Source organism: Protopterus annectens, chromosome 13.part0 (genome assembly GCF_019279795.1).
Source record: "Protopterus annectens isolate FY-2018-M chromosome 13.part0, PAN1.0, whole genome shotgun sequence".
In the NCBI taxonomy this organism is placed as follows: Eukaryota; Metazoa; Chordata; order Ceratodontiformes; family Protopteridae; genus Protopterus; species Protopterus annectens.
The window spans coordinates 159,578,217-159,598,435 of NC_056747.1; the positions used below are offsets into that span (position 1 = coordinate 159,578,217).

Consider the following 20,219-nt stretch of genomic DNA (forward strand, 5'->3'; position numbering starts at 1 on the left):
TGAAAATAGGCGAACAGTGTACATAATGAACAGTTTTCCTTTAGCAATACATGATTTAGCTTACCTTTCAGGCTGCAGCAGCAGATTTTTATCTGATCTCCTCCTCCTATCTTAACTGTTGAGTCTCAGATATCTATCTCTAGCCTTGACACATTTAAGTCTTCCATAAATATTTCATTTTGTGCTTCTTCTTGATTCCCCACTTTTCTGCTTTAAACAAATGTTCATAACACTTCTGAAATATATTTAATATGTCTACAGGGGGTCTATATTATATTAATGAAGAGGCATTACAGCGAATGCCTCTTCATAGACACGAAAAGAGCAAACCGCGATTTACGCGAAAAAGAAGTTATGTCCTTACCATAACGTTCCATGTGGAGTGTTCATCTCGCCTTGGTTATTACACATGGGTTTGGAGCCGATCCTCGGCTCCGTGCCGGCCGACTGCAAGCTCTGCATCGAGAAGAAGCTCGAGGACATCTAATACCCACAATCCCCCTCTGCCTTTACCTCAGATCTAGTTTGCAAGCAAACCAGACAACAAGCACGCACACATGCCAAACTATATACATAAGTACATATATACAAACATACCAAGGGTATGATAGTAACACTAATACTGCAACAGCAGAAGGAGAATACTCCAGACCAGGCACCAAATCGAACGTTCTTCCTAAGGGTGGGAAGGGTGGGAGTGTAATAACCAAGCGAGATGAACACTCCACATGGAGCGTTATGGTAAGGACATAACTTCTTTATGTGAGAGTGTTCAATCTCGCCTTTGTTCTTACACATGGGTAGCGTCCCTAGCTCCATGATCCTGAGGAACTCATGGGAGAACGTTCTTGAGCACAGTGGAACCAAAGGTTGCCCTATCCCTAGAAACCCTGTCCACTTTGTAATGAGATATAAATGTATGTGGTTTAGCCCAAGTAGCAGCCGCACAAATAGTGTCTAAAGGTAAACGAGCTGCATGAGCCAAAGATGTAGAAATTGATCTGGTAGAATGTCCTCTGGGTTTTGCTGATAATGTTTGATCAGAATCTTCATAAACATAAATGATACAGTCAGTTAGCCACTTGAAAGAGTTCGTTTAAGTAACTGCAAGACCCTTTCTGCTGTCAGCAAAAGCTACAAATAGCTGATCAGATTTCCTGTGATCTTTTGTTCTATCCAAATAAAATCTGAGTTGTCTATGGACGTCCAGTTTGTGCAACATATACTCTAATTTATTAGAGTGGTCTTTAAAGAAGGTGGGTAATTCAATGGACTGATTAATATTACTAGTAGAACAAACTTTGGGAAGAAAGGATGGATTAGTGCGTAGGGATACTCTGTCAGAATGAAAAATTAAATAAGGATGTTTGACCGAAAGGGCCTGCAGCTCAGACACCCGTCTAGCAGATGTAATAGCCACTAGAAATAATGTTTTCCATGACAAAAATTTCAAAGTGCAACTTGAAGCTGGTTCAAAGGGTGGTAACATCAATTTAGAGAGCAATAAATTTAAATTCCACGGTGATGTCGGGCTTCTGACTGGTGGTCTGATATGAAAAGAACCTTTTAAAAAGGCTTTACAAAGTCTGTGAGCCATAATAGGTGCACCACTTTCTTCTACATGATAGTTAGAAATGGCAGCCAACTGTACTCTTAAGGTAGCCGGAGAAGCTCCTTCCTGAAATAATTCGGTCAGAAATTCTAAAACCTTATTCAACGGAGCTGTAACAGGGTCCAACTGATGTGACTCCCCAGAAGACAAAACGCTTTCCATTTACTGGTGTAAGTCTTAGTAGTGGAAACTTTATGAGAAGCTACCAAAATATCTTGAACCCGATGTAAGGGAATTGACCTGGCTAAAAGGGAAGCGGAGCAGCCAAGCTGCTAGATGGAGAGATTCCAGGGATGGGTGAGGAACTCCTGACGAGTGAGTCAGTAGATCTGGCTCTGGGTCCAGCATCCAAGGTCCCGAATGCGGTGATGCAAGAAAAGGGAACCAAATTTGACGAGGCCAGAACGGAGCAATGAGAATTATAGTCCTCTGAAGGTTGTTTGCTTTCTGTAGAAACTTTGCAATCAGGGGAAATGGAGGAAAAGCATATAGGAGACCCGGGGGCCAATCGTGCACCAGCGCGTCCCTGGGGACTTCCCCTGGAGGGGGTAATAGGGCAAAGTAGCTCCTGCATTTGGCGTTCATTGGAGATGCAAACAGATCGCAGGTAGGCTGGCCCCATTTGCGAAAAATCTTTTCCGCAACTGACTGTTTGAGGGACCACTCGTGAGGCAATAGTATTGCCCTGCTCAGCCTGTCGGCTATGACGTTGGATGACCCCGGGATGTGCGTTGCGATCAGAAAGCGACCGTGGACTCTGCCCATTGCCAAATTCTCATGGCCTCTCTGCATAGTTGGTAAGACCTGGTTCCCCTTGCTTGTTTATGTACCAGACTACGGACTAGTCGTCTGTCTGAACTGCAATGGACCCTTGAGGAAGAAGGGGAGCAAAGTGTTGCAACGCCAAAACACTGCCCTCAACTCCAGAACATTGATGTGCAGATTGTACTCCAGATTGGTCCATTCGCCTTGGACTGTCTGTCCCTGAAAGATGCCCCCCCACCCTATCAGGGAAGCGTCCGTGGTTATCGTCGCTGACGGTGTGGGTAGCACAAATGGTCTTCCGCCGGATAGGTTGCAAGTCTGTAACCACCACATTAGGTGTGATTTGCATGTTTTCGTTATCAAAATTTCGTGAGTCAGTGGAAGTTGTTGGAATGACCATTGTGCAAATAGAAGCCATTGTAGCACTCTCATGTGCAGTCTTCCCAATGGTATTGCTATGAGAGAAGCTGCCATGAGACCCAAAACTTTCAGAACAATTTTGCTGGGGATTTTCTGGACGACAGCAGAAGGGAAATGTTGAATTGAAGTGCTACTATTCTTTCTGTCGGAAGTTTTAGAACTAACTGACGCGTATCCAATTCCGCTCCTATAAATAAGATATGCTGTGATGGCTGTAGCAAAGATTTTTGAAATTTACTGAAATGCCAAGGTGTGTACAAAGTTGTAGGGAGTAATCCCTGGCTTGTATCAGTTGACGCCTGGTGGTGGCAGACAGGAGCCAGTCGTCCAGATACGGAAACACCTGGAATCCTAGGCGCCTCAGATGAGACGCTACCACTGCCATGCATTTGGTGAAGACCCTGGGGGCTGTGGTCAGGCCAAAGGGCAGGGCTCGAAACTGATAGTGACTGGCTCCCAGCCGGAAGCGCAAGTGATCTCTGGACGCCCTGGCCATTTTGATGTGGTAGTATCGTCCTTCAGATCTATTGAGCACATCCAGTCGTCCTTCCGTAAGAATGGAAGGATCGATTGAAGCGTGACCATTCGGAACTTTTCCTTCTTGACAAAGGTGTTGAGATGACTTAGGTCCAGAATTGGCCTCCAGTCCCCTGTTTTCTTTGGAACTAAAAAGAGCCTTGAGTAAGTTCCGAATCCTATTTGGTCCGCTGGGACTGGTTGGATGACTCTTTTTTCTAGCAGCTTTGAAATTTCTGTAGCTGCTGGGTCTCGCTGATGGGGTGGTACATCTGGGAGTTTTCTCTTTGGAATGGGGGTGGATAGAAATGGGATTTTGTAACCTCTGGTAATAATGCTTTTTACCCAATTGTCCGAAGAAAGGTTTTGCCAGGCCTGAGGGTATAAAGCTAAGTGACCCCCGACTGCCTCCAGAGCAGGACAGTCGGGCCTCCTCTCAGGAGTGCTGAAAAGGTTTGCCAGGGAGGTTATCCCTGTCACCTTGGTTTTGCGGACCCCCTCTGCCGCCAGGGCGGCGTCTTCCACCTCTGCCCCCCCCTCTGCCTCTAGAGGGGGCATCACCCTGTGTGTTTGGAAAAGATCCTTGGGGTTTTCGAAACCACATTTTCCCACCACGTTGCCCTTTGGGGTACGGTCTGGAAGGGGTGGAAAAACGGACTCCGACAGCAGACAGAGTCTTTCCCTCCTGTTCACACTGGGTAAGGGTCTCCTTTACTTTAGGGCCAAAAAGTGTGGCTCCATCAAATGGGGCGTTAGTAAAGGAAGACTTGAAGGCTTCCACAAACGAACATAAGCGCATCCAGGATTGCCTACGAAGAGCAATCGCTGAAGCCGCTGCCCTACTCGATCCTTCGGCTGCATAGGATATCAGCCTCATGGACGAGTTCACAATGGACGTAAGGGTGTTGAGATGCGCTGTAACTTTCTCTGAGACAGCGGCATCTGTAGCACCCTGGAGGGTATCTCCCAACTCTTTGACTAGATCCCTCTGTAAACGTGTAAAATGGGTCAAATAGTTCAGGGAACGCATAGAAAGCCGCTGAACTGAAAATGCGCTTCCGTATCTGTCCATGGTCCTAGAATCTTTGTTAGGCGGATGGACAGATGAGGAAGACTCCGACATCTCCTTTTTCGTGGCGCTGCCACCACCATGGCGTCTACTGGAACTCCTTTGGTAAGGTAAGCTTTGTCCTGTGGTGCCGTGATGTACTTATTTGGCTTCCTAGGGACAGGTTCCACCGTGTCAGGAGTCTCCACGCCCTTCGAGCAATTAATTCCATTAACTCATCAAAGGGCGGAGTGACCCAGGAGGAGGAAGGACGGGCACCAAATGCCTTCAGCAAAACTGACTCATCCTCAGGAGGGGGGAGGGCTTGCCAGTCACCTCTCTGTTTAAGGATCTCCAAGATGTCAAAAAAGAGACATCCTCTGAAGGTGACTTAGGGGACCCTTCTGACTCATCTAAGTCAGTATCAGATGTCAAGGATTCTTGTGGAGAATCCAAGTGTCTCCTCTTACACAGTCTTTTCCTAGGAACTTCTTCGTGGGGAGCATCCGAAGAAGCCTCCGAGGAAGAGCGGGCACCCTCCAGGGGTGGCTGAGACACTGGTGCCCGACGCTTGGACGTGGCCGTGGGTGCAGAGGAGGATAACGGTCCTTTGCGGGGAGGAGAAGCTGTACCTGCTGATGTGGTTGTCTGGGTAGACAACACCTTCCTCATGAGGTCGAAAGCCCCCGGGTCCCGAGTCGAGGTATCTCCCGGTTCCGAAGAAATGGGAAGAATCCCCAAAACAGGAGCCGAAGGCACCGACCCCGAGGACGGAACCGAATCGATCCGTGCCGAGGCCCCGAGAGGGAGAGTCGGAACCGAAACATCGGTCCGACTCGGTCCCGGAACCAAGGACAGATCTTCGGGCCCGAGACTCCGGTACCGGATCGGATGGAGTCGAGGTAAACGGTGCCGACCGAGAAAAAGACGGTTCTGGCACCGAGGGCTCCACAATCATCAGGTCAGCTTCTTCCGGCTCTGAAGACTGAACAGGTCTCGGAGGAGGAACAGATGGAGATAGTGGCAGGCCTTCAAGTCTCGACATCAACTGAGAGGAGACCGAAATAAGCTTGGACAGGGCCGTATGCTCCATAAGTTTCTGCACCACACGGTCCACGTCGGTGTCGGAAAGGGCTCTAGAAGAACGAGTCGAAGGGATCGAAGACGGAGCCGACCTCAACAGAGTCGGTGGAGGGAGCTCCGTCACCGGTTCCAAGACTCGAGGCTCGAACTGCCAACAGTTGAACACTCGGCCCCGAAGTCTGTGGAACCGGTGATCTAACTAGACTCGAAGAGCTCGGAGCTGATGACTTTGGCTCCGACGCCTTCGACCCCTTCGAAGACTTGGATGCCTGGTCTGAAGCATCCAAAGCCTCCTGGAAAGAGGGTTTCAGCAATCCTCTATCCATCAGTTTCCTGCGCCTATCTGTCATGACCCTCCCACTAAAAGAGTGACAAATAGAGCAGTCCTCTTGTAAGTGGAGAGGGCCAAGACAGTAGACACAGGAACTGTGGTTGTCTGTGACCGACATTTTTTGGCCACACTGACAACGTTTAAAGCCAGATTTTAACTTTTCAGACATATTGACAATGAAAAGACAGTCCAGTCCAGTCAAAAGTCCAATCCAGTAATAGTGTCAAATCCGGGAATAAGAGTCCGTTTGATAATAGCTAAAAACAAGACTACTACAAGTTTCTAGTCACAAGTCCAAGAAGGGGTAGGCCCCGAAAAACTCTAACTCGAAAGTTAACTAAGTTAACTTATTCTAAGTATCGAGAATTCCTGATGCACTCACACACCTACTCTCTACTTAAGTAACTAGATTTAAAGAAAATTTCTGAAGTTTAGTACAGAATAGATAAAAAATCTTATCTGAACAGCCTCGAGCTAGTCTCCAGCGATGCGTATGCAGCAGCGGCAAACTATATCTGAGGTAAAGGCAGAGGGGGATTGTGGGTATTAGATGTCCTCGAGCTTCTTCTCGATGCAGAGCTTGCAGTCGGCCGGCACGGAGCCGAGGATCGGCTCCGAACCCATGTGTAAGAACAAAGGCGAGATTGAACACTCTCACATTGGCCGGCTCAGCATTTTTTTTCCCTAGGAAAAAAATCACTGATCCAGCCAGAAACTAAACATTAGTAAAAATAGCTCAAAGTGGGGGCTTTGCCCCCCACACCCCCTTAACTAAATACATCAACGCTGAAATTGGACTACAGGGGGGAAAGGGCCAAATTTACGCTGATGGCCAAGCAATTTTTTCCTAGGGAACAAATCACTGATTCTGCCATTCGCATAATTCACAGTTCGCTCTTTTCATGTCAAAGAGGCATTCGCTGTAAAGTCTCTGATAATCTGATATAGACCCGTCTACAGGATCTCAGGTTATTTTTTATTGTTATAAGCTCCTTATGTTTGGCAACAACCCCCAAACCCTTTCTACTTTCTGTTGCCTAAGTCACTGTACTAAATGTTTTAGTGGTCTAGCATTATCAAAAAATAGTTGCTTAATGGCAATCTTTCTGAACTCATGCATATATCCAGATATTCCTTTTGTTTCTCTTTAGCACTGTGCATTTGTACATTACTCCACAATACTTAAACCACTGTCAGTCCCTCTAAAGATTTCATATTATTTCTTAACCAGATCATTCTCTTTAATTTCTACAATGTTTTAAACTCTATTTACATTATATACAACTCACTAGATATAACTTCTGAAGATGTCGGTCTTCCCCAGTAACTCTCAAATAATTTCCACTTCCCATTCCTTAAATTCATACAAATAGTCTAGTCATTATAATAAAAAGAACTGTTCCAACCTAATATACACAACAGTTTTTCTGAATGTACACTTCCAACTTTTGTGTTACATGTACACACTGTGTGGCAAGCTGATCTTTTATATGCTTATTTCTTCTCATCTTAATTTGAACCCAAGTCACATTTTCAAAGATTTTTTGTTTTAACAAAAACCTTTAAAAACTACGTTTTTAGAACATTCCCATCTCCCATTTACTTAAAAAAACATACAAAGTATGTACATTTTCAAAAAAATGAACTTTAACCCTCCAGATAGGAACAGCTGCACCGACAGGCATTACATAACCTAAAATTACAGTTATCCAATGCTAAATAAATACAACCTGTGTTTCCATTTTAACTGATTGATGTTTATTTCTTATCTCTATTCCCATCCCAGATGTGAAAAACAACTTGCATATTTTCAGAAAACATTAACTTTTAGCCTTAAAGAAAAAGTGCACTGGCCATCTTTACATAAAACTAGACTGTCCACCGTTCCAGTAAATGCACTGAAGTATTAAGGCTGCTATCTTATTCACTTCCCATAATTTCAAACTTTTATTTTTCACTGAACTGCTTGTCACTGTATCTTTGAATTTTGCATTGCCCTCAGCCAAGAATACTCAGTACTCTCAAGATTCATTGCTTTCAGCATCTTCCAGGAAGGCTCCACACTGATAAACAGTTTAACTTCAGCTCTCACTGTTTGAAAACAAACTGAGAAAAAGGGGTGCCACTGGAAAGGGGTTTTTTTTGGGTAAAACTCAGTTACTGGTTCATATGTATACTGTCTGAATGCCAGCAAAGAAGAAATGTCAAAACCTGAAATAAAATCAATTAGAAAAGGTGAAAAGAAAAGACTTTCTGGGACAAACCTCCTCAAAACAGCGCCAGGGGAAACGGACACTAGTAAGTAATGACTTGGGAAACACAAGAAATCAAATTATACAAAGCAGGTTTCTCCTCACAATCAAACTAATGCCAAACATTTGTCATACTTTCACAATTAGCCATGATAAACCTCAACATTTGAACCAGACAACTGAAAATTCTAAAAATTTAAAGTTATAGAAGCATACACTTTTCCCCAAACTTGTCAAAACCTTCCCATTCTTGTCAGGAGGACAGAATTTAGAATCAACCATTTAGCAGTAGATGGATGCAGTAAAGCAGTATATGTTTGGTTAGGTTGGTAATTGGAGTATGAAAAACTTGAAAGACTGTTTTTTTAGGGGCAGCAGGCTAACTATCAAGAGAAATTGCAGGCTATGACACAATCCTCAGACAGACAAAACTGGAGGGATTGGTGAAGGTTCTGGAAATTCCAATTGTAACAAATATTCAAAGAGGGATTGATAAGCTTCATTGCTTTCTCCCTGACAAAAATATTCATCCTGGAAAATATTGTCTGAGAAACAGAATAGTTCACAGGCAGAATCAGATACCACTCTCCTCAGAAAATGAATCAGAAACTTGAGAAGAAAAAACTTTTATCTGTCCCTTCAAACTCCCTTACATGTTCAATCTCGAACACATTCAGGGAAGGAGGAATCCCTTTTCTCTTACCAGAATCAACTTTAAAAGAAGGATGAAGAGTTAAGCATAAGAAATTACTCCTGTTCAGAGAAACTGACAGGAGAAGACACATGCTTAGCTTTCTCCTTTTATGTTTCTGACAGGAATCTCTTTAGAAGTAGGGTTAGAATTGCCAGTAACAGCTTCTCCAGGGATGGGCATAACATTCTGGCTACTCACATGGACCTTCCCTGGCCATTCTCCCAACACAGACAAGAGTGGCTCTCTGTTGCCTACTAAGGGGGACTCAACACCCAACGAGGATATGACTAACCCTCAGTCCATGCTGGCTCTAGGGTTAACACCAGAGGGAACTGAAAAAAAGGAAGAACGGGTCTGAGGAACTACCTTTGGCCACAGCCAAGGCAACTTACCAGCCGGGTGTCATGGAAAAAGCTGCCTAACAGTATTGTTCTTTTTGTGGCTAGAAGAATATCCAATCAATGAACCAATATGTTGCTCAATGGTCATGCCAAAAATGGCACCAGATTCCCAGACAGTACTCAATTCAGTTTTCTAGGCTACAGAAGGAACAAAAGCCGAAAATCCAAGCTTGCATACACATACTGTTCAAAACCAAAACACACACAGACTCGCCAAAAATGTTACTGATCAAAACTCAGTGGCAACTTCAACATCAAGCTATGTACATCCAAAAAAGGGGTATGGCGGGTGGGCACTTCCAGTAAGGCGGTGTATTCCATGAACATCTACTGGTAGAGTTAAGTAGGAGCTTATTGGCATATTGCTAGATTCCTTAAGATTACCCAACCTAGGAAGATGACAGTTAAGTGTCCAGCAGCACCTAACTGTCCTAGGGAAGCCTGCTCTGGATTTAGAAAAGACATTCAGCTTCTAATGCTTCATGAAAGGTATGAACAGAGGCTAAGCTGCTGCCTCTAGAATTTTTCAAGTCCACTCCTTTCCAATAAGCTGCTGAAAAGGAAAAGGCTCTGGTGGAATGTGCCTCTACAATGCCTGGATTTGCCTTGCCATGGTAGGTGTAACAAGTGGTTTGCTTAGAGACAGGCTGGACCTTATTTGCCCGTTTAGGAAATAAAAAAATCTTTCAGGCTTCCTGAAGGATTCCATTCTGTCAATGTAGTACCTGTGCTGCAGATGCTAATCTAAGGTATGCAGAATCCCCTCTCCTTTATTCTTAGGTTCTGGGAAGAAGTCAGGAAAGTTTAATAGACAAACAGAGGGTGAATTCTATGACCACTTTAGGAATGAAAGAGGGATTTGTGTACAATACAACTCTATCTCTGTGGAAAATTAGGTATGATTGCCCCACCATTAAAGGTTGCAGCTCAAAGACTCACCTTGCAGACATCTGAGCAATAAGCAAAACAGTTTTCCATATTAAGAAATTCAGATCAGCCTGAGCAGCAGGTTCAAAAGGTGGTAAGGTCAATTCCTCCAAAACACAACTGAGATCTCACAAAAGAGGAATGTGGTTGTGAGGGTGCCCATATGCAGTACTCCTTGCATAAACTGTTTTACCAAAGGACTAGAAGAAGGGGATCCAATAGCAGACAAGCAAACATGGCAATTAAAAGCACCTTAATGGATGCATACAATAAGCCATCGTGAAATAGCTCACAAAAATATTTCAAGACCTGAGGGACCCACTGTTCCCATTTAGGCACCACTTAGAAAACCTCATTCATTTGTAAATATAAGATTTTCTAGTAGCAGTTTTTCTTGACTCTAACAACTGCTGCACATCCTCCTGAATCAAGTGTCTGAATGGAGTAAGGACTAAATCATCCAGGCTATTGTATCCAGTTGCTCCTAAGTAGGGTGTGCCAGTCACCTGTGTGAGCAAATCCAGAGTGTGAGGACGTCTGTAATGATTGTCCTTAGCCAATACCATTAAAAGGGAAAACCAAAACTGCCTGAGTCAACAGAAATAACCACACTGATCTCTGGCATTTTTACTGAATCTTTGAAACTACATTGCAAATCAGTGGAAAGGGTAGAACTCAAAGTAACATTCTGCTCCAAAGAAACTAGAATATGTTTGTCCTGCAAGCATGGCTGCAAGAATGTCTAGAATAGAATTTCTCCAGCTGTGTGTTTTCAAAGGAGCAGGAAAGATCTCCTTAAGGCATTATCCCACATCCGGACCTGATCCTGGGACACCACTACCTTGAGCATTGACGCGTGTGGGTCTTCCTAGGATCTGTTCAGTCTACCTACCACCACATTTTGCTCTAACGGGAAGTATAATGCCTGAAAGGGTCAGAGAATCCTGTGAAGCCAGCTCCCAGGCCATCACTGCCAAATGGCAGTGTGGGTATAACAGTGAACCCGCAAGTCTGCTGAGGTACCACATTATGTGGTGTTTTCCCTAACCACCAGACAAGGACCAAAAGTCCATTGGTGGTCAAAAGACTTTTAAGGTGTGGAACACTGCCACAATTTCCTTGATACTGGTGTGCTTGCATATGTCCTTGGGACCCCAAGTGGCCTCCACTTATACAGCTCCCCAAGTGAAGTGGGACAATTCTTTCAGGGCAGACTGTGCCAGAACAAGAAGGAAGAAGGGAAGCCTTGGAATGATACTCATCTGTGCTCTCCATCATTGTAACTCTTGCCCGATAAAGGACAGCACTAGTAACAGATTCAGAGAATGTAAGTGCTGGGTCCAATAATTTTGGATATGTTACATGTGGAAATGGATTAGCAGTATCATGAGAATCATAAACACCTTAAGTCATATAAGTTTTTAGGAATTCTCTTGCCAAGGTGAAATTCCAACTGGAGAATTTCTGAAACACCATCAGGTAAGACAGGACCTTGCCATCAGGAAGAAATACATTCTTTTGTTGGAGTCAATTAAGCACTCCAGGAAGGTTTAACTTAAACCCTAGCTGTAACAGTAAGGTCGCAACTTTCTAACAATTCCAGACACTTGGCTACTGACTCTGCACAGATCAGCAAATACTCCAAGTAAGGAAAAAGGTGAATGCCAAGAGTCCAACAGTGAGCCACTACCAGAGCAAGGCATTTGCTACACACTCAGGGTGTCATGGATAGCCAAATGGGCAATGGAAAGAACTGTAATCAGACATAACAAATCTCAGACATCTCCTGAAGCGATGAATAAAAGGTGCAAGATTATACACAACATCCTTCAGGTCCATGGTCACCATGAAGCAACAGTCCAGCAGGTGAGAAACCCGGTCTGCAATGTCAGCACCTTGAATCTGTGGAAAGAATTGGTCCAACCCAGTCTCCATGACACCTCTTATCAGGGAACTAGTAAGATCCTGGAGTATGAAACATTCATTCTCTCATCATACATAGACACTTTAATACTGGAAACAATACCTTTCCCACAGAACTTTTGCTCAACAGGAATCTATGCAGCAAACTCTTCTAAACATACACATCAACTTCCAGAAATACACCGACAGATGACACTTATCCTCTATTCTTTTTTGATATTACCTCTCTTTTGTCTTTATCCCTCTTTCATGTAATCTCATTTTATTCCTTCTTGTATTAAATGCATAAAAGTCTTTCTAATGTTATGTCTCATGTTTTAATACTGAGAGTCTCTCTCATAATGTATATTTCTGTCATGGTATTTGTATTGTATTACACAGTGCTGTGCTGTGAATTTGTATCTTATATACTTATGTTAATATGCTTTCACACTTGAACACTACATATTTGTTTTCATCTTTTGCATGACTGTAAATTGTCTGGAGCTTTTCTCCTGAGGTCTCCACTGAAAATGGGCTCCTGGTTCAATTGGACTAACCCATTTAACAAATATCAAACAAATAAATAAATAAATCTGGGACCAGTTCTATGACCCCTGAGTCCAGCATTTCCAGGAATAACAGAAGGGAATAAAGTCTGTCCCAATGGAACTCTTCAGGATGGATGCTAATGGTCCCTCTACTTTTAACCTCTGCCAGTAAAGTTTAACACCCATTTGTCAGAAACCACTAATGGTAAGGTCATCTTGTTGCAAGTTAACTGTCAAGTCTGAGTAGCCAGAGGGGAACTTGAGAATGATGGGTGATGCGCCTTGGCAAAATTTGGAAGAGAGGTTATTCTTTTAGGGATAGGAACCCTCTCTCATTAGGTTTTGTGGAAATCTCAAACTGCCATTTCCTCTAGGTACCTTGGTTTTTGTAATGTTGGGAGTTCTGATAGATAGACTATTAAAAATGATCTTGTTAACTGGATGGAGACTTGTGAATAAATTGAGATGCCTTGCATCAGTTTACCTGTGTTATCCCCTAGTGTTTAAGCATTCAAAATCTCATTTTTTTTAAAATTCATCAGAAGGGTTCTGGTCGAGTACCCAAGAATACCTCCCTATCATAACCAATGTCACTGCATTTCTAGAAACAGTGTCAACCCCCTTCAAGGCACTTAAATTGTACATAATTTATTTATTTATTTATTTATTTGTAGTTGGTTTACCAGGATAGTGCATTGGGCCAAAATTAACCCGTTTTCAATGGAGTCCTGGGGAGAAAAGCTCCAAAGCAATCTAGGTTATAGTAGCTTATTAATGATAGTTACACAAAAGTTAAGTTTCACTTAAACAATTTCGAATAGTACATGTATCATTAGGAGTAATACAGACTAGTGATGAAATTTACAAATACAAAGAGTTGAGATTCACTTTTACAATTTCAAATAGTACTTCAAAACAATTAGGAGTAGTACAGACTAGTGATGAAACTACAGATGATACAGACACATGAAGAATATTGCAAAGTAGATATTGAGAAGTCATGTATATATGGAAGCATAAACATTTAAATACTGGAAACACTGCCTTTCCCATAGAACATTTAAATACTGGAAACACTGCCTTTCCCATAGAACTTTTGCTCAACAGGCATCTATGCAGCAAACTCTTCTAAACATACACCTCAACTTAACAAGAAGGAAAGACATCTCTGATCAGTATCAGCAAGAAACTACGATCCCTCATTAAATCATCCAAGGCTAGTTTCGAAAGAAAAATTGCCAATGACTCCAAAGATAACCACAAAGCATTTTTTAGCTATGTCAAGAACCTAAGTGGAAATGCTCAGATCTGCTCCGAGTTAGTGTAGAATGGCACAAAATACACTGAACCGACTGATATTGCCAACATTCTGGCAGACAAGTTTAGTGCAAACTTCACCCCACACTCACCCCTTAAAGGGCCCATAACCATACCAGAAGAATGTAGGGCCCCGTCAATCACTGACACAGGTTAAAACAGCATTATCCAAAGCCAAAAACACAGCTTCAATGGGACCGGACGGTTTCCCAGGCTGTCTCTTACAAGAGCTCCAAAATTAACTAACCCCTCACCTAAACACACTGTTCAAACTCAGCCTCTCTACAGGCTATGTACCCACAGTGTGGCGCACAGCAACAGTTATCTCGCTCCACAAAGGTGGAGCCACAATGGACCCCAGGAACTATTGCCCTATAAGTCTGACTAGCCTTGTCTGCAAGGCTATGGAGCGCATCATCATGGAACTCATTAACAGAGACATTGGGAACCTCCAAACTTTGGTCCCTACCCACTTTGGCTTTGTTAAGGGCAGATCATGCCTTTTAAACCTGGTGAACTTCTTTGAGACAGTTACCAAGGCATTAGACGAGGGAAAGGAGGTCCACACAGCCTACCTAGACCTCGCAAAGGCTTTTGACACCATTCCCCATTCTAGTATTATAGACAAGCTCACCAGCTTGAACATAAACCCCTACGTCACGAGATGGGTTGCCAACTGGCTCATGGATAGAACCCACATGGTGAGAGTTGCAGGCTCTACGTCCAACTCTAAACCAGTTAAAAGTGGCATCCCCCAGGGCTCAGTCCTAGGACCCCTCCTGTTCAGTATATACTTCTCAGAGGTACAGGCAAGCATAGGACAACTATGGCTGACCAAGTTCACAGACGACTGCAAACTAGGGGCCATAATTGATTCTCCGGCTGATACAGACACCCTCCAGAAGGGTCTCACTGAGACGGATACCTGGTGTCAAAATCATGGCCTCAAGCTAAATGTCAAAAAGTGCATAGTCATCCCCTTTGGAAAAAATAAAGTACCCGCAAACTACCACATAGGTGGTAGTCCCCTAAATACAGAAAATGTAATAAGGGATCTTGGGGATCCAAGTAGATAGTTATCTCTCCTTTAATAATCATATTGCCAAGGTGGTTAATAAATCCTTCTATGTGGTCCACCTAATAACAAAAGGGTTCACATCTAGAACAAAAAAGGTTATTGTGCCTCTCTACTCATCACTAATTAGACCCATCATAGAATACAACGCCCCATTTGGGATGTACCTTACAAGACACCTGTAACAGCTGGAAAGACCACAAAAGTACCTCACCAAGAGGATTACTGGCTTCAAACAGATGCCCTATGCAGCCCGACTCAAGAAACTCCAGCTGTACTAGGTTGCATACTGCTTACTTAGAGGTGATCTCTGCCTGACATACAAGGCCATGTCCAACCCAGAATTGATGGACATGCTCCACCTAAAAAAAAACAAATCCCGGAGAGCCACACGCTCTAGAGATATAAACTTGGCCACAATGATAAATAGGACATGCTGGAGGGACAGATTCCTGTCCCAGAGACTCCCCATGCTTTGGAACAGGATTCCAATATACATCAGGCAGAGCCCCTCACTAACACTCTTTAAGAGAAACCTTGATGGGTGGATGGGAAACAGAACATTTTCCCCATGGGTCAGTGCAGTGGCTCTGCTGGACAGTGGCGCAGGGAACTAATGGCTCTGCTGGACAGAGTCACAGGGAACTAATCTAAGGGGGTGGCAAAAGCCAACACATTCTGGCTAAGCTTATAAATGCCCTTGGTCAGATAGCCTAGTACTTATGTATGAACCTATGATTGCAATCGTTCCTAGTTGAAGGAAGTTGTGGAATGCCTGCAATGGCCAAAAGCACCGCTCTCATCTCTAGGACATTGATATGCAAGTAGTTCTCGTATTCCTGCCAAACTCCTTGGACAGTCTTCCCCAGGTAATGCCCCCCACCCTATCTGCGAAGTGTCTGTGGTCACTGCAGCTATTGGTTGTGGGGGAATGAATGGTCTGCCTAAAATCACCTGAGTAGAATGAAGCCACCAGCATAGGTCCCTCTTGCAGGATTCCATTATGATAATCTCGTGGGACATGGTAACTCCTGCATGGACCACTGTGTGAAAAGTAACCACTGGAGAACTCTCATGTGTAAGCATGCGAGGGGCACCTAGGTTATCGCTACCGCCATGGTACCCAAGATGGTTAGAATAACCTTCGCTTGTACCTTCTTCTTTGTCAGGAGGTTTTTCACTTGCTGGCATAGGGTTTGCATCCTGTCAAGAGGACGTTTGGCTACCATTTCTCTTGTGTTTAAGTCTGCCCCTATGAATACAATATGTTATGATGGCAACAAGGCAGACTTTTCGAAGTTTACTGTAATGCCTAGCAGATGCTCATTGGTGGCGGTTAGGAGCCAGTCGTCCAAGTACATCCGGAATCCTAGACGCCTCAAGTGAGCCATGACTACTGCCATGCATTTGGTGAACATTCTGGGGGCTGAAGTGAGACCAAAGGGCAGAGCTCGGAATTGGTAATGACTGGCTCCTAGCCAAAAGTGTAAGTGACTCCTGGATTGCCTGTCCATCTTTATATGGTAGTATGCATCCTGGAGATCTATCAAGCACATCCAATTGTCTTTCCCCAGAAAGGGGGAGTACTGACTGCAGTGTCACTATCTGGAACTTTGATTTTTTTTTTTACGGACTTGTTTAGTCTGCTGAGATCCAAAATGGGCCTCCAGTCCCCTGTCTTTTTTGGAACTAAAATGAACCTTGAATAAGTTCCAGATCCGATTTGGTCTGCAGGAACGTTCTGGATGACTCTTTTTATAGCAACCTTTGAACTTTTAGGGTTGCCTGGTCCCTCTGACTGGGTGGAACATCTGGGACCGTACCACTTAACTGTACCGAATAGCTAATTTTTTCCCGGTTTTGGGCTCAAAATAATAGAGTGCCACGAATTCCAGATTAGCCCCTTTAAATCCAGATTTCACCATGCAGACAAGAGGCTTCAACAATAAAAAAAACTCTGTGGTGGTGGTATCTTCTCCTTTAAGAAGGTTCATGTGTGCTTCACATGCACGCACACCAATGCCGATGTAAACAGTCAGTCTGCAGCACTAGAATCCCTGTGACTGACTATATACAGTTTTGTAAATAATGACTTCTGCAGCTCTTTGTGACCCTTGGTATGATTTTTTGAAAAGCCAGAACTATGCAGTGACTTTTAATGCCTGGAGGAGAAGAGGTAGTATGCCTATCATAAATATTATAGACAGCATTTTTTTTTTTTTACCATCCGTAACCCAACTTGATAGAATCGTTGCGATGGCTGTTGCTCTTCGAACCTCACCCAAGCTTCTAAAAAAAACAGACTGAAGACTTGACATTATCACAGTATTCCGACACTGTGACTTAGATTATTAGTCCTACCTACTTAGGCACTTTGATGTTTGCAGAGAACATAACCCACTTCCCAGTAACCTAGAAAGGGCACAACCACGTACTGTTCAAATTAAAACATTGAACTAGAAATGCCAGTGACACAATTTGATGAGCTTTTCCATTTCCAGTACAGATTAGAAGAAACAGGATCTAAGTTTCTTTCACATTTCCCTCTCTAAAAAAGAAGGAAGTACTGAGTTTGCGGATATGATTCATTTTCTTTAAGAAAACACGTGGGGTTGATTTGCTTTCTGTAGTCAGCTTGCAACACAGCCAGTTAAATGAGTCCATCAGACAATGAGCAGTAAATTAATAAATATAATCATATAAATTATAATTGCATTAAAATCTAAATGCATTTATACAGTCGAAACATAAAAGCAGAATGAAGCAGTTATAACGCTATGATAAATAGTTGTTCATTAGTAACAAAGGCGAGAATTTTAAATTTGAGACAGCAGAGTTGTGCAAGCGGTGAATAGACAATCAGTCAGTTGTTTACAAAATATAATCTGCCACCGCACATTAAACTGTCCACATGGGGCTGTTCTGGCCATTGTTTTGCTTTGGAGACCAGAAAATGAAAGTTGGAACCTGGAACAGTAGTAAAAGCTATACTGCCTGCACAGTGCACACATTAGACGCGATGGTAAGTTATATGCAGACAGTCGTCCTGATAAGTGTATTTTATTATTATTTTTTTTAATTTTATTTTACATTTGTTGACTGGGCTAATCTAACTGGATACATGTCCATTTTCAGTAGAGGCCCTGGGAGATGAGCTCCAAAATTAAACTAATGTAACAGGAACACAGATCAAAGTAAATCAAAACAGTAAACTATTACATAAGAAATAATACATGTTAAAAAAATGCAGTTACAGCAAAAGGTATAGTCTAATTTAGTCAAAAATAGCTTCAAGGAGCAAAGATTCAAAACGCTAAAAAAAATTAAATTCTATGTAGCTTTAGGTTAGCACAGAAGGAGCAAACAAAAGAGAGGCATAAGTGATGTTGGCTAAGCAGTAGTGTGAGTAGCATATACGTGAGGTATATAGTTTGACAATGGTTAGACAAAATAGTGAGGAAGGGATGAAGATTTCTATCTAGTTATTATGCCTGTAGAGCTTTATGCGTTAAGTCATAGGTGTCATTAATACTAACACTGACAATGAAAATATCAGGAGCAGGAGAGGGGTTTTAGAAAAGTGCAGAGTAAGTTTCATGAAGTAAGAAGGAAATAAGAAACTACAGTACTGGCTAAGAGGAGGGTGTATTTGCACACTAGTGGGTAAGAGAGAGAGAGAAAAGGAAGTATACTAGATGGTTAGTGTTAATCTGGGTTAGCACATGGGCATAACCAATGTACTTTAAGGTGTAGTTTTAGTTGGTGTTTGAAAAGTGGTAAAGATGAAAGTAACTGTAGGTTGGCTGGAGAGTTTGTTCCAAATCTTACCCATGGAATTTGAAAAGAGGGAGTCCCCGGCTTTATTAAGGGATTTTTGGATGGTTACTTGTAATTTATTTGCTGAGCGTAGGTTAGTAAGATTTCTACAAGGGCATACTATGCTACTAAGAATAGGAGTCCTATCAGTGTGAAAGAGAATCTGATGGGTAATTGTATGTTGCTGAAATAGTAGCTGGTTTTGTAGTTCAAGCCAGCCTAGTTTGAGATTTAAACAGTGATGGGTTCTATATGGTGAACACGTAGCAAATCTGGCAATGTTGTTATAGGAGGTTGCTAGTTTGTTTAGGCTAGTTTTGGAAAGATTTGTATAGACAGATGAAGTATAGAGGAAGGTAGAGATCAAGTGGGTATGGGCAATGGTGGTTCTGGCTTCAGGGGTGAGGAAGGACTTTATCTTATAGAGTGATCCCAGTTTTCGGTTAACAGATTTAACTGTAGTGTTAATATGTGTGTCAAAGTTGAGATTGTGATCTATTGTTACACCTAAGAGCTTGGTGGTTGGATCAGGTGTAATTATAGTACCATTGCTGGATTTGACAGAGCTATTGGGGGGAAGACTTCTGTTTAGGAGTAAAAACAAGTAATTTAGTTTTTTTGGCATTTAGTAGGAGGCAACATTGCAAAAAACATTTTTCAACTGCGTTAAATACTGTCTGGGTGATGGCTTGGAGCTCGGCAGATGAGGTGGCAGAACACACTAGTGTGGAATCATCTGCATATCGTATGCAGGTAGATTGTGGAATATTTAGCTGTAGGTCGTTGATAAAGATAGAGAAGAGGAGAGGTCCCAGGATGGAGCCTTGTGGGATCCCAACAGTAACAGGAAGAAGAGTAGAAAGGTTATTGTCCCAGAGAACAGCTTGCTGTCTGTATTCAAGGTAGGACTTAAACCACTGCAATGTCTTTGTGTTGAGTGAGTATTGTTCTAGAATTTGTAGTAGTAATTGATGGTTCACCATATAAAAGGCTTTTGATAGGTCTATAAACAGAGCAGTAGACAGCCTATTGTTCTTGCAATGCTTATTGATGCAGTCAGAGAAGGATAGTAGGGCAGTAGTAGTACTGTGGAAGGGCCTAAAACCATGTTGACACTCTGCAAGAAGGTTATATTGGAGGAGGTGATCAAGTAGCTGGTGGTGGATACATTATTTTGGCTAGAGGGGAGAGCAGGGATATGGGGCGATAGATATTTCAGTTGAGTTACCACACTTATGAAGAGGAATTATATGTGAGATTTTCCAGAGAGATGGGATAGAACCTTCAGTAATAGTTCTATTGATTAGTATGGAAATAGGATAGGAAATAACTTCAGTTGCAATTTGTAGGTATTCAGCTGGTAAGAGATCAGTGGATGGGGTACATGGTTGAAGTTTAGTAAGTAAGGTGAAGATGAAAGATGTAGAAACTAGATTTAGTTGAAAGGTAGGGGGGGTTGCTAGTCATGGAGAATGGGAAGGTTGGGGTGACAAGAGGTAGGGAATTTGG

General features: G+C 42.8%; 1 protein-coding gene across 1 annotated transcript in view; it reads right to left on the reverse strand.

Moving 5' to 3' along the window:
- CPAMD8 (C3 and PZP like alpha-2-macroglobulin domain containing 8) overlaps positions 1–20,219 on the reverse strand; it is a 7,231,600-nt gene that overhangs the window by 5,329,115 nt on the left and 1,882,266 nt on the right. The gene's annotated exons all lie outside the window — the stretch shown is intronic.